At 41.0% G+C, this 12834-nt stretch overlaps 1 protein-coding gene across 3 annotated transcripts in view; it reads left to right on the top strand.

The window, feature by feature from the left end:
• htr4 (5-hydroxytryptamine receptor 4) overlaps positions 1–12834 on the top strand; it is a 143982-nt gene that overhangs the window by 32786 nt on the left and 98362 nt on the right. The window lies entirely within an intron of this gene.

Below are 12834 nucleotides of genomic sequence, written 5' to 3'. Positions count from 1 at the left end.
CTTGTAGAGTTACTTTCATAAGGTGGCACTCCCATTTTGCTCCAGATCAATAAACAGTACCGTGCTTGCGAAACCGCCCTGTTAAATCTGGGGATGTTGTGGGGATGCAAGGAGTCACAGCGTAGTCCAGTGAAGGTTTGAGACGAGTTTAATTGTGACGAAAACGGACATTTCTGGAGAACGCGGAAGGAGACGCACACCACAGTGCCCTGAATTACAACAGTGTTACAGAGGGTTTTACACTCCAAGTCCATCCATAGTAGAGGTCACTCAAACACCCATTCATGGTAATAACACTGGGTGACCATTACCAAAATGCTTCCACTTATGACCCAGTGGCTGTTCCTGATGGTGTTATCCCAGCCTTTCAGCTATTTCTGAGATGTCACATACAGTATAACAGCAGATGTCTGTTTAAAATTCACACAAGCTAGGTCAGGAGTAATGACCCCAGGCCCGAGTCAGTCACTGTCATGAATACCGTCAACACATTTTTTTTTTCTCGGATTTCATTTGTCATTTGGGTTAGATCCTCTCCATCACATACTTTTATTGTCTTACTAATTTATTTGGCCGATGCTTTCAGGCAAAGCGAATTACTTTTAAACAGCTGGGCATTTTACTAGGGCAATCTCGGTGAAGTGCCAGATTCAGAAGTACAACAGCAGCTGCCCACCTGAGATATGAACCCATGACCTTACAGTTCCAAGCCCAGAGCTGCTCCACACTGCTGCCTCTGCAGATGTGCATCTTCTAGAGGCTGCCACACAGCTAATACTGGCAAATACAGTCAAAAAAAGAAACTTAAAAAGAGGCCGACTAAAGTGTGTTTTTCGCAGGAAGTGTTTTGCGACTTAAGAAAGAGAAAGGAAGTTAGCATTCAGTGAAATAGAAAGATCACAAATCATAAGAAAATTATAACTGGGAGCATTAAATACGATCAGGGTGGAAGGAGGCGGCAAGAACAACATCTGCAGAAGCACATACAGGTAGTTATTAATTCGGAAGAAACAGATTAAAAAGGAAATGCAATTTTCCTGACTTCTCCCCGGTTGTGGTAATTTAGCCTGCTGGGAGAGTTGTGAATACCAGAACACCTGTTTCTGCATTGAATTGCAGGTGTTGAATCGGTTTTTGATTCCTACCCTGGCAACCGATCGGATCCTGTCATCTGCAAGCAGAGCATGATTTAGCAATGATGCTGGATTCCCCCGATGGCGCGGAACCAGCAGACTTACTGTCCCTCTTTTTGCTGCTGTTGCTGTAAAGGGGATTCTCTTCCGAAAGCAGATCAGTTCAGCATTATTGGCAAGGGGGCGATGGAGAAGGAAATGCTACCAACGTACTGTAGATGAGCTCATCCCATCCGCTTGTGAGCTGTTTGCTGTTCAGCGTACCAAGATCTAGAGAGTAAGACACCAGCAGGTTTAAGGAATAAGAACAAAGACAAAAAGAAGTGAAAATTATGTATTAGGGAGTATATTACCACACTTTGCTAGAAACACTATGAACGTACACTGTCCTAGTTCTTTACATAAAGGGTTGTGTGGTGTATGGAACAAGCTACCCAGCCATAATGTTAAAGCAGATACAAGAAATGTCTGGATAAGATCCTTGGGTCAAATATCTACAAACCAACCAAATTGTCTAGATGGACCAAAGGTCTGTTGTTTGCAACTTTTCTAATGAACATTAGGTGTGTTTGCTGTATTGATATAGAATGCAGCTTGGTATTTCCTCATTAATCTCTTCTGAAGCGCAACTCTCACTTCATACTTTTGTTTAGTTTGGATTAGAACTTGGTATAATTAAGGTTTATGAAAACATTTAAACTATTTTAATCAAAGCAGGTGAAAAACATAACTCTCTGAACTGAAAAACATTCGCTGCCTGTTACCAATGCTTTTCAGCCTGTGTGGCGAGTCTGTTCACTGTTTTCTAATCCTAACATTATCACAGACACATTAGATGTTGTGGGATGATTGTTTTCTCTTAACTGACCCTGATGCATGGGCATGGAGTTTAAATCACTCTTATTTGGAGTTGACATAATGAGCACCAGTTAGCCTTTAATGGCTGCCCTTGCTGGAAAAAACTGCCCCCCATATTCATTTTTTTTTCTGTGTGTATGCGACTATCAATTACTTCTTACATTCTTCTCTGAAGTCTTTAGTTTATATCATCTGGCATGCTTGTATAAAAGGCATACGTGTTTTGGGTGTTTCATCTCTTGCAGTGCTCATAGATGGTTTAGTTTACAATGACAGCAATTAAAATTATTTTACCATTTCAAAAGATAACATTCTAATTACCAAAACTGGTTTTCCTTCTGATATGGGTTGTTGCTTTATGGAGAAAATTGAAGCCGTTAATTCAAGACAAAAGAATTCAGCAGCTAGGCAAGCTCATTTGGCAATATTTTGAAGCTCTTAACAATGCTCCTTGATGAATCTATAAATACCAGAACACTTCAGCAGGTGGTTACAGGTTAATGCTCTACGTTTTCAGCAAATTAGTCAAAATCCTGTTTGATGAAGCATGAAGCTGTTGACCACGATAGCAGATTATCTCATCTTGCAGCACAGTCTGTTCATATGGTCTCTCTCTAAACAGGTTTGTCATGTTCTGACCCAGGCCAGGAATGGCCTGCTGGGATTGCAAAGAGCCTCTTTGAGGGGAGTTTCTGAAATCCCCGCAGCTCGTAAACACAATTCCAAGAAAGACCCCGTGCCTCTCCTCAGCATGTTTCAAATCTCCGTGAAAAAAGTTCCCAAAATAACTTCTGGTTTCCTGCCTGGGTTTAACACAGCTGCAAGGATGCAACACAGTGACAGTTGGTGAGGGGGAAAAGGCTGGTAGCTCTAGAGGAATTTTGAATGTCGCCCCCTTGAGCAGATTTTTCACTAGAAGTTATCAGCTGAAGTGGAGAAGATGAGGTTAAAAGCATCTTAACTGCAAGATGCGATTCCGTGCCCTTGTTTGCGTTGTCAGTCCGTACACTTTACGGTTATCCACCATCAGTAAACTGAGGAAGCCTTTGCTGGCGGTCAGAAACACAGAAGCTACCATTGTCCGCTCCTTGGTGGACAGCATGTTAGGATCCCCTCTCCCACCACTGAACGAGGCGTCGGAAGTCCGTGAACAGCAGGAATGTCCCTGCTTGTCACGAGATCTTGACATTTTTCATGGGGGTGGTTCCCGCCGCACACCACCGCTGCTTCTTCCAGTTTGCAGTGTTGTCGAGGTCCGGCGATCCCTCTGGCCAGCGAGGCTGACAGAAGCCTGGCCTGCTGTCCCACTGTCCAACTCTGGGAGGGGAGAGGGAGGGTTTTCCGAGTCCAGCATTTGTACTGCAGCTGATTGTTTGGCTGTGGTTCTCACTCCTCATACTGGTCACCCCTCCCCCCACCTGCTGGTTCTCCTTCCCTCCCTCCTTCATTAGACCATCAACCTGTCACAAGTTTGGGATTTTATTTCATTTACAAAATACAATGTTTAAGAGGAGGGAACAAAGAGATCAAACAACAATATTTATTATTATTTTCAAGACAATGAAGGGTTTGATTGTGTAACTGAGGGCTCAGCTGGGACACAAACCAGCAGGTGTGAGGGTCACCAGGATTGGGAACCACTGGTTCACATGTTTTCACCTTCACATTGCATAACAATGGGGATACAATTCAGCAAATGCATTTTAATGCCCACAGTTGAACAGCAAATTGAATATCTAATCGAATTAAATGCATGACTGGGTAGACAGTGACAGCAATATGTATGATCCAAAATAAACAAGGTTTAATTCTCCTTAATTTTGTCGCTGCACAAAGCTTGTTTATTATCAAGCAAATAAGCTACAGCTGTATGTGTCTGTAAAAGGCACAGAAACATTTCTCTTTTCTATTGTGTGAAGATCTTTTCCAATTAGTAGTGATGGTTTATCTTCATAAACAGTTACAGAGTATCCCATCTTCTTACTTAGAAGTTTGTTAACAGGTTTTACAGGTTTTAATGTAAAGACGTTTATACTTGGAAAACGCTTTAAGCTACTGGCAGCCCACCATAACCGACTGCTACTAATGAAATTCATATGAATTTTTCTCCCCCTAAACATTTGCAACTTATTTCTTAATAAAAGTACTGGAGTAGAGTTTGAAATTCCATTGTTGTTCAAAGGATAACTCTGTCATAAAATCAGAAATGCCAAATGATATTGTTTTGTTTTTGTATGTTCAACACATACTTCTGTGTTTAACATTAGCTGGTTATTCAAAGCTTACTATAGTTGGAAAAGGCTTGTTTATGTGGAATCATATTGCGCCTGTATTGCTCCTATATTGTTTTCCAAACATTGGAAAATTGGAGGCTTTAATGAATCATTTCTATTTATCTCAATACCGGATATTACCTGAACATAGAGAGGATCGAAATGAGATCATAAACCATTATATAAACCATTGGCATTTGCTGTACATAAATCAAGTGTTTGTCAGTATAATATTTCTTCTAGAAAATGCATGGTAGTTTCACTCACTACATGAAAAAGTAAGAATTTCTGCATTCAGTCTGTACTGTTTATAGGTTAAAGTATTTGCCTCAACTTAGCTTTATTCCGTACTGTGAAATTATGTAGTATATTGTGTACAGTAAATTAAACCTCCATTATTTAAAAGACCTAGGTTATAAATAACAATTTTTAATTTGAATTATTAAACACAGAGACTTGAGTGGAACAAGGTTAGAAATTAATCAAAAGGATTTATAAATTTCCTTTGTTACCCTCAGTAATTCGGAAAGACAGGCTGCTGGTTCGTGGAATGCAGTGATAATAAAAACTGTTTGTGTATTTCAGGAACCTTCGTTGTTTGTTTCTATTCTAGGGGTATTACCTCATAGTGGGACTGGTAGTTTGATATACAGTAAGGTGTGCACTTGTGCCTTGTGCCTTAAGACCCAGCTGGCAGAAGGCCAGGCATGAAGTTTGAATCTGAGTTTTCCTGAACTCCTGAACAGACGAGTGCACTGTCATTGTAAATCATAATGAGGATAAGCGTGCATTTGGAGTTTTTCTGGTCCTACATGTGCGAGATTAGTAGTGTCGCTTGTGTCGCAATCTGCTGGTGGATCTGCTCTTTTCTCAGAAGCTCTTCCAGCTGTCAGCGACCGAGCTGGAAGTCGTCACCAGTGTCACAGAGCAACAGCAGGCTGGCAGATTTGAAGAGTTGGATGGTAAAAACGTCCTTCCACCAAAGCCTGCAACCTGCTATCTCACCTCCGTCGCCTCTGGAGTGAAAAAAATTAAAACTGCGCCTTTTCTTTTGTCTTTAATTGCACATCGATTTCTCTGAGGGCTTCGCAGGCGCTGGATTCCAAATGAATGACAAGTTCAAGTTAAGATAATCTCAGAAGGTAGAAGCCATTGCTCTGTTATTCTTTTCCGGCCCCTTCTCTCTGCTCTGCTTCCATCATCCAGCACAAATGGCGAAAAAGATTAAACCCAGAAACACGAAAATGACGCAGACGCAGAAGGAGGACAAAAGGAATCTGAAGGCCCATTTTAAAGAGGTGCAGTTGAATGAGGCACACAGCAAGGTGCTGTTTCATATTTGCATCATACATTTTTGGAAATCTCCAAAAATACACCATGTGACTGAGTATAAGGTCAGGATGACTCCTGAATTAAGGCGATTTGGATTTAGTTTAGGTTTGAATGACCTGCAGGTGTGTTAGAAGTAAAATGTTAACTTCTGGCAAGGCTTCTGTGAGTGTGAAACATGCAACGCATTAAACGTTGACTGTCCTTTGACAATCTGTTGGGTAGATTTTGAATCGATCTCTTTGAGAGGAGGAAAGTTGTTGAATTCTTGCTTTGCAATTTTTACCTGCAAATCTTTCAAAGGTAGGGGGTACAAATGGAAAGCAATATGGAAAGCAGAAAACATGCTTTTCGATATGTGCTTCTCAATTTTATTCTGAAGCACATGAAAGAAAATAAAAAGCATTGCATCTCATATATTTTTGAAGACCATTCTAGGACTAATAGTAATAAATAATGTATCTGTACCATCTTGATTATTTACTTCACCGTCAGGGAGAAAGAGGAAAGACTTAATGAATAATTATTGTTTCCTTTCAGATAAACAAGATTGTGGCAATGGGTGGTTGAATGACTACTACATCAGAACCAAAAATAAACTTACCAGTAACCCTTTTAGAGTCTCTACATCCTGAAACCTAAAAGATATCTCTAAGAAATGAAGTCTTCTATTGCTTGAAGAAGAATGGCCTTATAAGAGAGGGATCACTGTAGATTAAATAAAAAAGTGCAAAGTACCAAGAATTCCCACCTAACAGCTTCCAGGAAAAACAGAACTATGAGGAATCGAGGGAGATTAGGATAATGCTTTTGCTGCTTGGAGTCATAAACCGAAGAGGCTCATGTCCCCTGATGTCACTGTGTTTAGACTCATGTTAAGTAAGCAGCTGCACAAGGTTTGGTGCAAAGAGCAATTCCAAGGCATGTATTCAGGAGTCTGCAATTCATTAACAAAACCAGGAACTCCTGGCCTTGCCAGGCCACAGCAATATGTCTCATGGACTTTGTGAAAGGTGAGCATCTAGGGGCTCTGGTGTTAAACCCTTCTCCAGGAGAGAAGCTTGTTCACTGAGTCACATTACACACTGACCTAACCGCTCTGAAGTAACACAAGGAAACATTCATCAGAGGCGCCTAAAAATATGCATTCGTATCCTGTCCCGTGGAAACAATGATGTATGTTTTACATAAGAGGCCATTAAGCTCAAGTACGGTTGTTCTCTTTGATTCTATCCTGCTTGTGGTGTCACTCAAGAGAACCTCACAGCTTATTGGAGGGAGGGGCAATGGTATTAAAATAACGGTGTGTGTGGTGGAGCTGGTGCTGGAGGTGTTCATGAATGGCTGTGATTGAACTCCAGAGGGGCGGAGCTGCACTGGTTGCACGTGTGATTGGACCCGTGTTACGGAGGCTAAATTGAAGCATTTTTGTCTGCCTCGCATACATTTTTCCACGTTACCCTGCTGATTTCACAAGAAAGTTTAGTCTTCTAATGTGTCAGCTGCCGATGGGTGTAGGCAAGAAGCTGGTCAGTACTTACTGACTAAAAACTGCAAGCCTATTTTCTCTGGTGGGCAAACACTAATCAAATTGTGCAACTTGTTGTCATGCCCTGTACACCTAGAGGGCGCTCTACCTCTCTCCTGTTCCTAGTTCCCTGTGATTATTCATATCTTTCTGGTGTGTCTTGTTGTGTAGCCTATTTACTTCCTGTATCTACTCTGTTCCTTGCTCAGCGTTGAGGGTACGGATGTCGTGAGACCTGCCTAGCACCAGGTCACCCCACGTCCGTGGCCTGAGCGCATAGCTTTCTATACCGACATCATCTGACCCCTCCGTGTTGCCCCATTTACTGCAACACATAGGGTCTCTACTGCTCCCCTAGTCATTCTACGGCTTGCCCTTTCCGACATCCGTGACACTTGTTTGTTTACTCTGGAGAGGGCAATATGTCAACCTTTCATTCTCCATGAATACTAAAGTTAGAAAATGGAGGGTACAGGCCTCCTGAAGTTCCTTAAAGCTCGACTAACTGTGACACTATTTTTACATTTGGCCGTTAGAAAGAATAAGCATTGATGAGTGCATTTCAAAACCACAATGAAAGTAAAATGTACACAGTAACTAGTAAAACCTCCAATTTACATAACAAAATAGACGAAATTCAGAACAAAACATCTGGTTATGTGATGTGGCCTTATAACATTGTAAGCAACCTGGATTGTAAATAAATCTCTTTTAATCAAATAGAAATATTGCTCTCAACTCCCAGATGGCATTGCCAAAAAATACTACTTACTTGTTAACTCTGCATGCAGATCATGTCGGAACTTTTCTGCGCTGAAATGTCTGCTGCACAACCTGTACTTTCCCGCTTGTACATCACATTACCTTAGTCATTATGGTGACTAGTGAGCAGGAAGGGCCACTTCACATCGTAATTCGTGGGAACTTGAATGCAAGTTTGCAATACCATGGTGATTTACAGTAATTTCACAAAGTTTATGATTTTGTGCTGAGTTTGAAATTTGTTTAAAAAATTCCAAAATGTCAATGAATTTATTTTGTTACAGAGATTTAATAAACGGTCTGAGAAATTGGGCAGTTCCCCTTTACAGAAAATCTAGGAAACGATGGATAAATACGCCATTTCCTGGCAATGTCATTGGTAATCAACAAAATAGAGGGAACCTGAACAAACACTGTATGAGAAGCACCGTGCATTGCAACAAGGATCAGAGTGAGATTGTGTTTGAGGGAGCATCAGAAACTGCGAAAAACCACAAAGCCTGGGAGATGGCTCATTTTCATGGCGACTTTCTGCAAAACAAAGGAATCAATTAAGCCAAATCCATGAACTGTGCTGCTCTCAGCTGAGATGGAGGCACACAGATGTCTTATACAGATATCCGTGGAATACTTGAAGGTGATTTCAGGGAGTAAAGGCACTGAAAATCACATACCCTCCCCATGTGTCATTGTAACTGTTGAAGGCTGGCAGGCTCACAGTCAGAAAGCCAACAGGGCTTTTTCAAGTGTTAATTAATATAACTGGAGCCTCTCCTGGAAGCTTTTCTCAAGTGAACAGTGGTCCTTATGTGAGAACAATGCAGAATCACAATGCCTGTATTTTTGTACTTTTCCAGTTGACAATGTGTGTATCATTCCGTGGGCACCTGTTACTTGATTGTTCTGTTTCAAGGACAGGACAGGTTTTAGTATGCTCGTGTAATCCCAAAGGCTGAGATGATAAATATGTAAATGCATTTATTTGGTGAAGAAATTGAGCTAAAATTTATGGTACATGCTGTATCTTACTTTCACAGCACAGAATTTCAAATGTTCACATTAAGTTTGCCTCAATTTCTACATCTTATACATTTTTCTTTACACAAAGCTTCTTCCTTTCTCCCCCAAATTGAACAATCCTGCCTAACACCACCCTAAGTCTCTGTGAAAACTGTATGGATGACTAAATTAAATTAATGCATATCATTCTATGCATTTAAATGTGTTCTGTCATGATGTGGGGTGGTTTGCTGGAGACTCTGCCTGCCTTACAGTCACAGGGAGAATTTCAGTATATGTGTATGCATTTTCCTGTCTTTTTATCAGGGATCTCTCTCTTGTTTGCTTGTATTCTTAATTGGAAGAATTCTGACTACAGCACCGATGTGGCAGGCATGGCTGCTATTGATCGCCTGGCCTCAGCGCCTCATTAGAATGAGCTGTGCCACTGTGCCATTAGAGAGCTCATTCAACAGATAGATAAGGGTGAGGAGTACAAAGTGTTCTGTTTGTCCGTGTTCTTCGTGTTTATGGAAAAAAATGGAATTGACAATTATTCTTCTACGTATACCCTGCACCACCTCCCCCACCCCACCCCCTTTCTGCATAATTTCTCCATTTCCTAGTTTGACTCCTTCCCGATTGTCTTTTTCCTTCTTGACACTCTGGGTTATATGCAGAGATTATACAATATGCTCTGAAAATATGCAGCGCCCGCTGTCCTGCAACGTGGCCCCTCTGGCACATGGTACCACTTCCACACAGGCAGCAGCAGCAAATGGAGTCATTCCCTTATTCCACTGTCATTACAAACTAGGATCCAGGGGTACCTCTTTGTGGCAGAAGCAGTAAAGATGCTCAGCCTGAGTACAGTTTAAGACCTGTTGCCCTGATCCTGGTCAGCCACCTGCTGGTTTTCATTGCAGCTGAGCTCTTTACTGAAATTAATTAAATTACTCCGTAACAAAACCAACAAACTGCTCGATGAGATCCTTTGGATCCTATTTTTTTTCTATTCAAAGCCTGAAGAGTTTAATCTATTGAAGATATGCCTGCAGAGCAATGAACACAGGCATACCCAGCAAACCCAGGGAAGACCTTCTTCTCAGCCCAGGAGCTGTGGTGCTGGTAAGGCAGGGTGGTGGACAGCTCTCCATTCCAAATTTCAGGAAACGAGAACCGTGTATTAATGAATTTTAATGCACATATTGTTTGCATCCCCTATGCATCCAATATATGTATTAAATCTATCTCATTGGACACTACCTGGCTGAATCAGTATGCTTGACCTGTCAGTGTCCCTGGCTTGAGGGACAGGCTCCTTGGGGAATGCACTATTATGTTGTTAGACTCTGTCTCATTTGCTCAGCGGTAATTTGATTGAGAATTCATGGTCTCTGTGCTTGTTTGCATGAACTTAACAAATTTTAGGGATCCTGCGGTGCGTTAAATGTGTGGCTGATTAGCTGACGGCTGAGCCTGTCTGGGATTACTAAAGAATCAAGCAATTGTTTCTTCTTCTTTTCAACCTCCAAGGCCCTGGGCTTTAATTTTGCGCCTTTTTTGACTATTCCTATCTGCTGCCAGTTAAACAATCTAGAGAGCAATGACAAGTAGAGACTCAACAAGTTGTTAAGTTGTTCTTATGCATTCCTCATCCAAACTTAAACTTTATTCCACCCTCAAGAGATTGCTGCATGTCACACAGACAACCTGAACTTTACTCACCTTTTGTATTCTCAGTTCAGATTCAAGCAGCCACAGATGCTGGTGTTTTTTGAGTCCCCCTTGATATTTTTGGTTTTGCTGTTAGTTGACAATCTTCTCCTCGATGGGAGCTCGATGGGAGTGTTCCACATGCCTCCAGTTACAATCCACCCAGCTTTCCGATTAAAGAACTGGAAATGGTCCATGGCACTGTCTCTGCGGAGGCCGATTAATTATGTTTCTGCAGTCTGCAGGCTATCACACTCCTGCGATCACAGGATGAGGTGAGGCAGATAAAGGTGATCGAAGAGATAGTTTGTTCCCAGTTTCTATCTGCAGTGCTTTGCTACCTGATTAGAGGAATGATGCAATTCACAATCTGTAATCCGATTGCATTAGGACAGACATCAATACTCGCTGTCGGGTTCAAATGTCTGTTATCCAGAACTGTAGCATGGTGGCTGTGGAGGTCCTCTTAGAAGCTACTTCTTTTGTTAATTAGTGGCTCAATTGGAGCAACGAGTGTTGTTAATTTTAATGATAATGCCCATGGATTTTTCTGGTACAAAATGAAGTATTAATTGCAAGCATGGATCGCACTGAAATGTGAGGAACATGTGTATGTACTTCTAGAATTAAGACAAGGAGGAAAGTATTTTACGTGTTCAAAGTAGAAGAAGCCTTGTTGAAAGGGTAATGAGGATGTGTACAGTGATGTCACACTTTTACATTTCTTTCTGTTTTGTCACACTTGAATGATTGGAAGGAAGTGGTAAATTGAGATGACAGTAATGGACGCAGGAAGGGGGAATTCTCACAGGACTGGTGTTCCATTCACACATACATCTCCAATATCACACTTAGTCAAATGAAATTACTGTTTGTCATTAACTCAGGTTCTTTTGGGAAGGTTCATTTTGGTTTAAGAGACATTATTCACATTCTTGTTCTTCACAATCTTCTTGTGCAGTAGGTCACTGCACGGTGATCACTGGCAAAAACTGGCCCCTGCATGCAACTCTGTGGATGTAAGCCATTATGCCATCACAAGGTTCCATAGAAAGAAAGTGCAGAAAGTCTTTTAAAATATCATCCATGTCAGGTTTTCTTCTGCCCCTGAAACTCTACCTGAAGAACTACAGTACCTGTTAGAACAGAAAATCAGGTAATAGGAAGAGAGCATTTTTGTCAGGATCCAAGTCTCAGAAGACTTTGAGGAGTTTGTACTCTTCTAGCATAACAAATGATAGCTGAATAGAGGGGTGAATGGGAAGATAAATAAACAGGTACCTTATCTATGTTGAAATCTAACATCTAATTAAGTAATTTAGCAACTGACCTCAGTTTCTGTCTCTCTCCTTACATCTTGTATTGTGATGGTCAGTGACCTTGCCTTTCCCACTTCCTCTGTGCATACAATCTATGTATTAAATCTATCTGATCAATGCTATGTACAGTATATGGGAGGGGGGATACAGAAGTCTTTAAACTACTGTACATATTCTGGATTTGTATGGTAAATAAATGAGCAAACAGGCTTGCTGGTGTTCAAATTGTATGTTCATAAATCAAAGTCTTCTTCCATCTCAATACCACACTTTTGAGCGGTACTGTAGATTAGTTTGCTTTTTCCATCCTTAGAATAGTCACAAAGCTCACTGACCTAAATAGAGACTTGACTGCAGATCATAATTCAGAATTAAAATATAAAAAATGTGTTAATGGACTGAGCAACGAGAAGAAAGAATTAGGGCAACAAGCCATTGGGGATTGTGTGGGACATGTGTGGCCTGCTGTTGGATTAATAAAGGAAAAGCTCATAAATGTTGAATTTCACTCATGGCAAAGTGCATTGTCTGACAGACCTCCATTCACAGATGAAAAGGAGAGAATGATTCCTCTTGAGATTTCAGAATCTTTTGAATTTTCAAACTAGTGTCTCCTGGAATCTGTGCAAAATCTAATTCATATCCTCACCTCGATAAGTTATGTGTGAGGTTTTTAATGATATCAGAGGATTGTTTTATTGATTTAGATAAGAAAACCATCCTTCTGCTTACAAAAAGCAGTTCTTTCACGCATCTTCTCTTCAGAAAGACTGCGAACAACACAGTTTCAAAATGGAAACCTGAATGTTGGCAATAACAAGATTGGTATTTCTTTCTTTAGCCAACAAAGGCAACCAAATATAGAGGCATAGAATAAAATTCACACTCCAATGGACTGACTCAAAGCACAAATGGGT

Source organism: Lepisosteus platostomus, chromosome 13, assembly GCF_059453375.1.
Source record: "Lepisosteus platostomus isolate fLepPlt1 chromosome 13, fLepPlt1.hap1, whole genome shotgun sequence".
NCBI classification, from domain to species: domain Eukaryota; kingdom Metazoa; phylum Chordata; class Actinopteri; order Semionotiformes; family Lepisosteidae; genus Lepisosteus; species Lepisosteus platostomus.
This window is presented reverse-complemented; position numbering and strand designations above follow the sequence as displayed.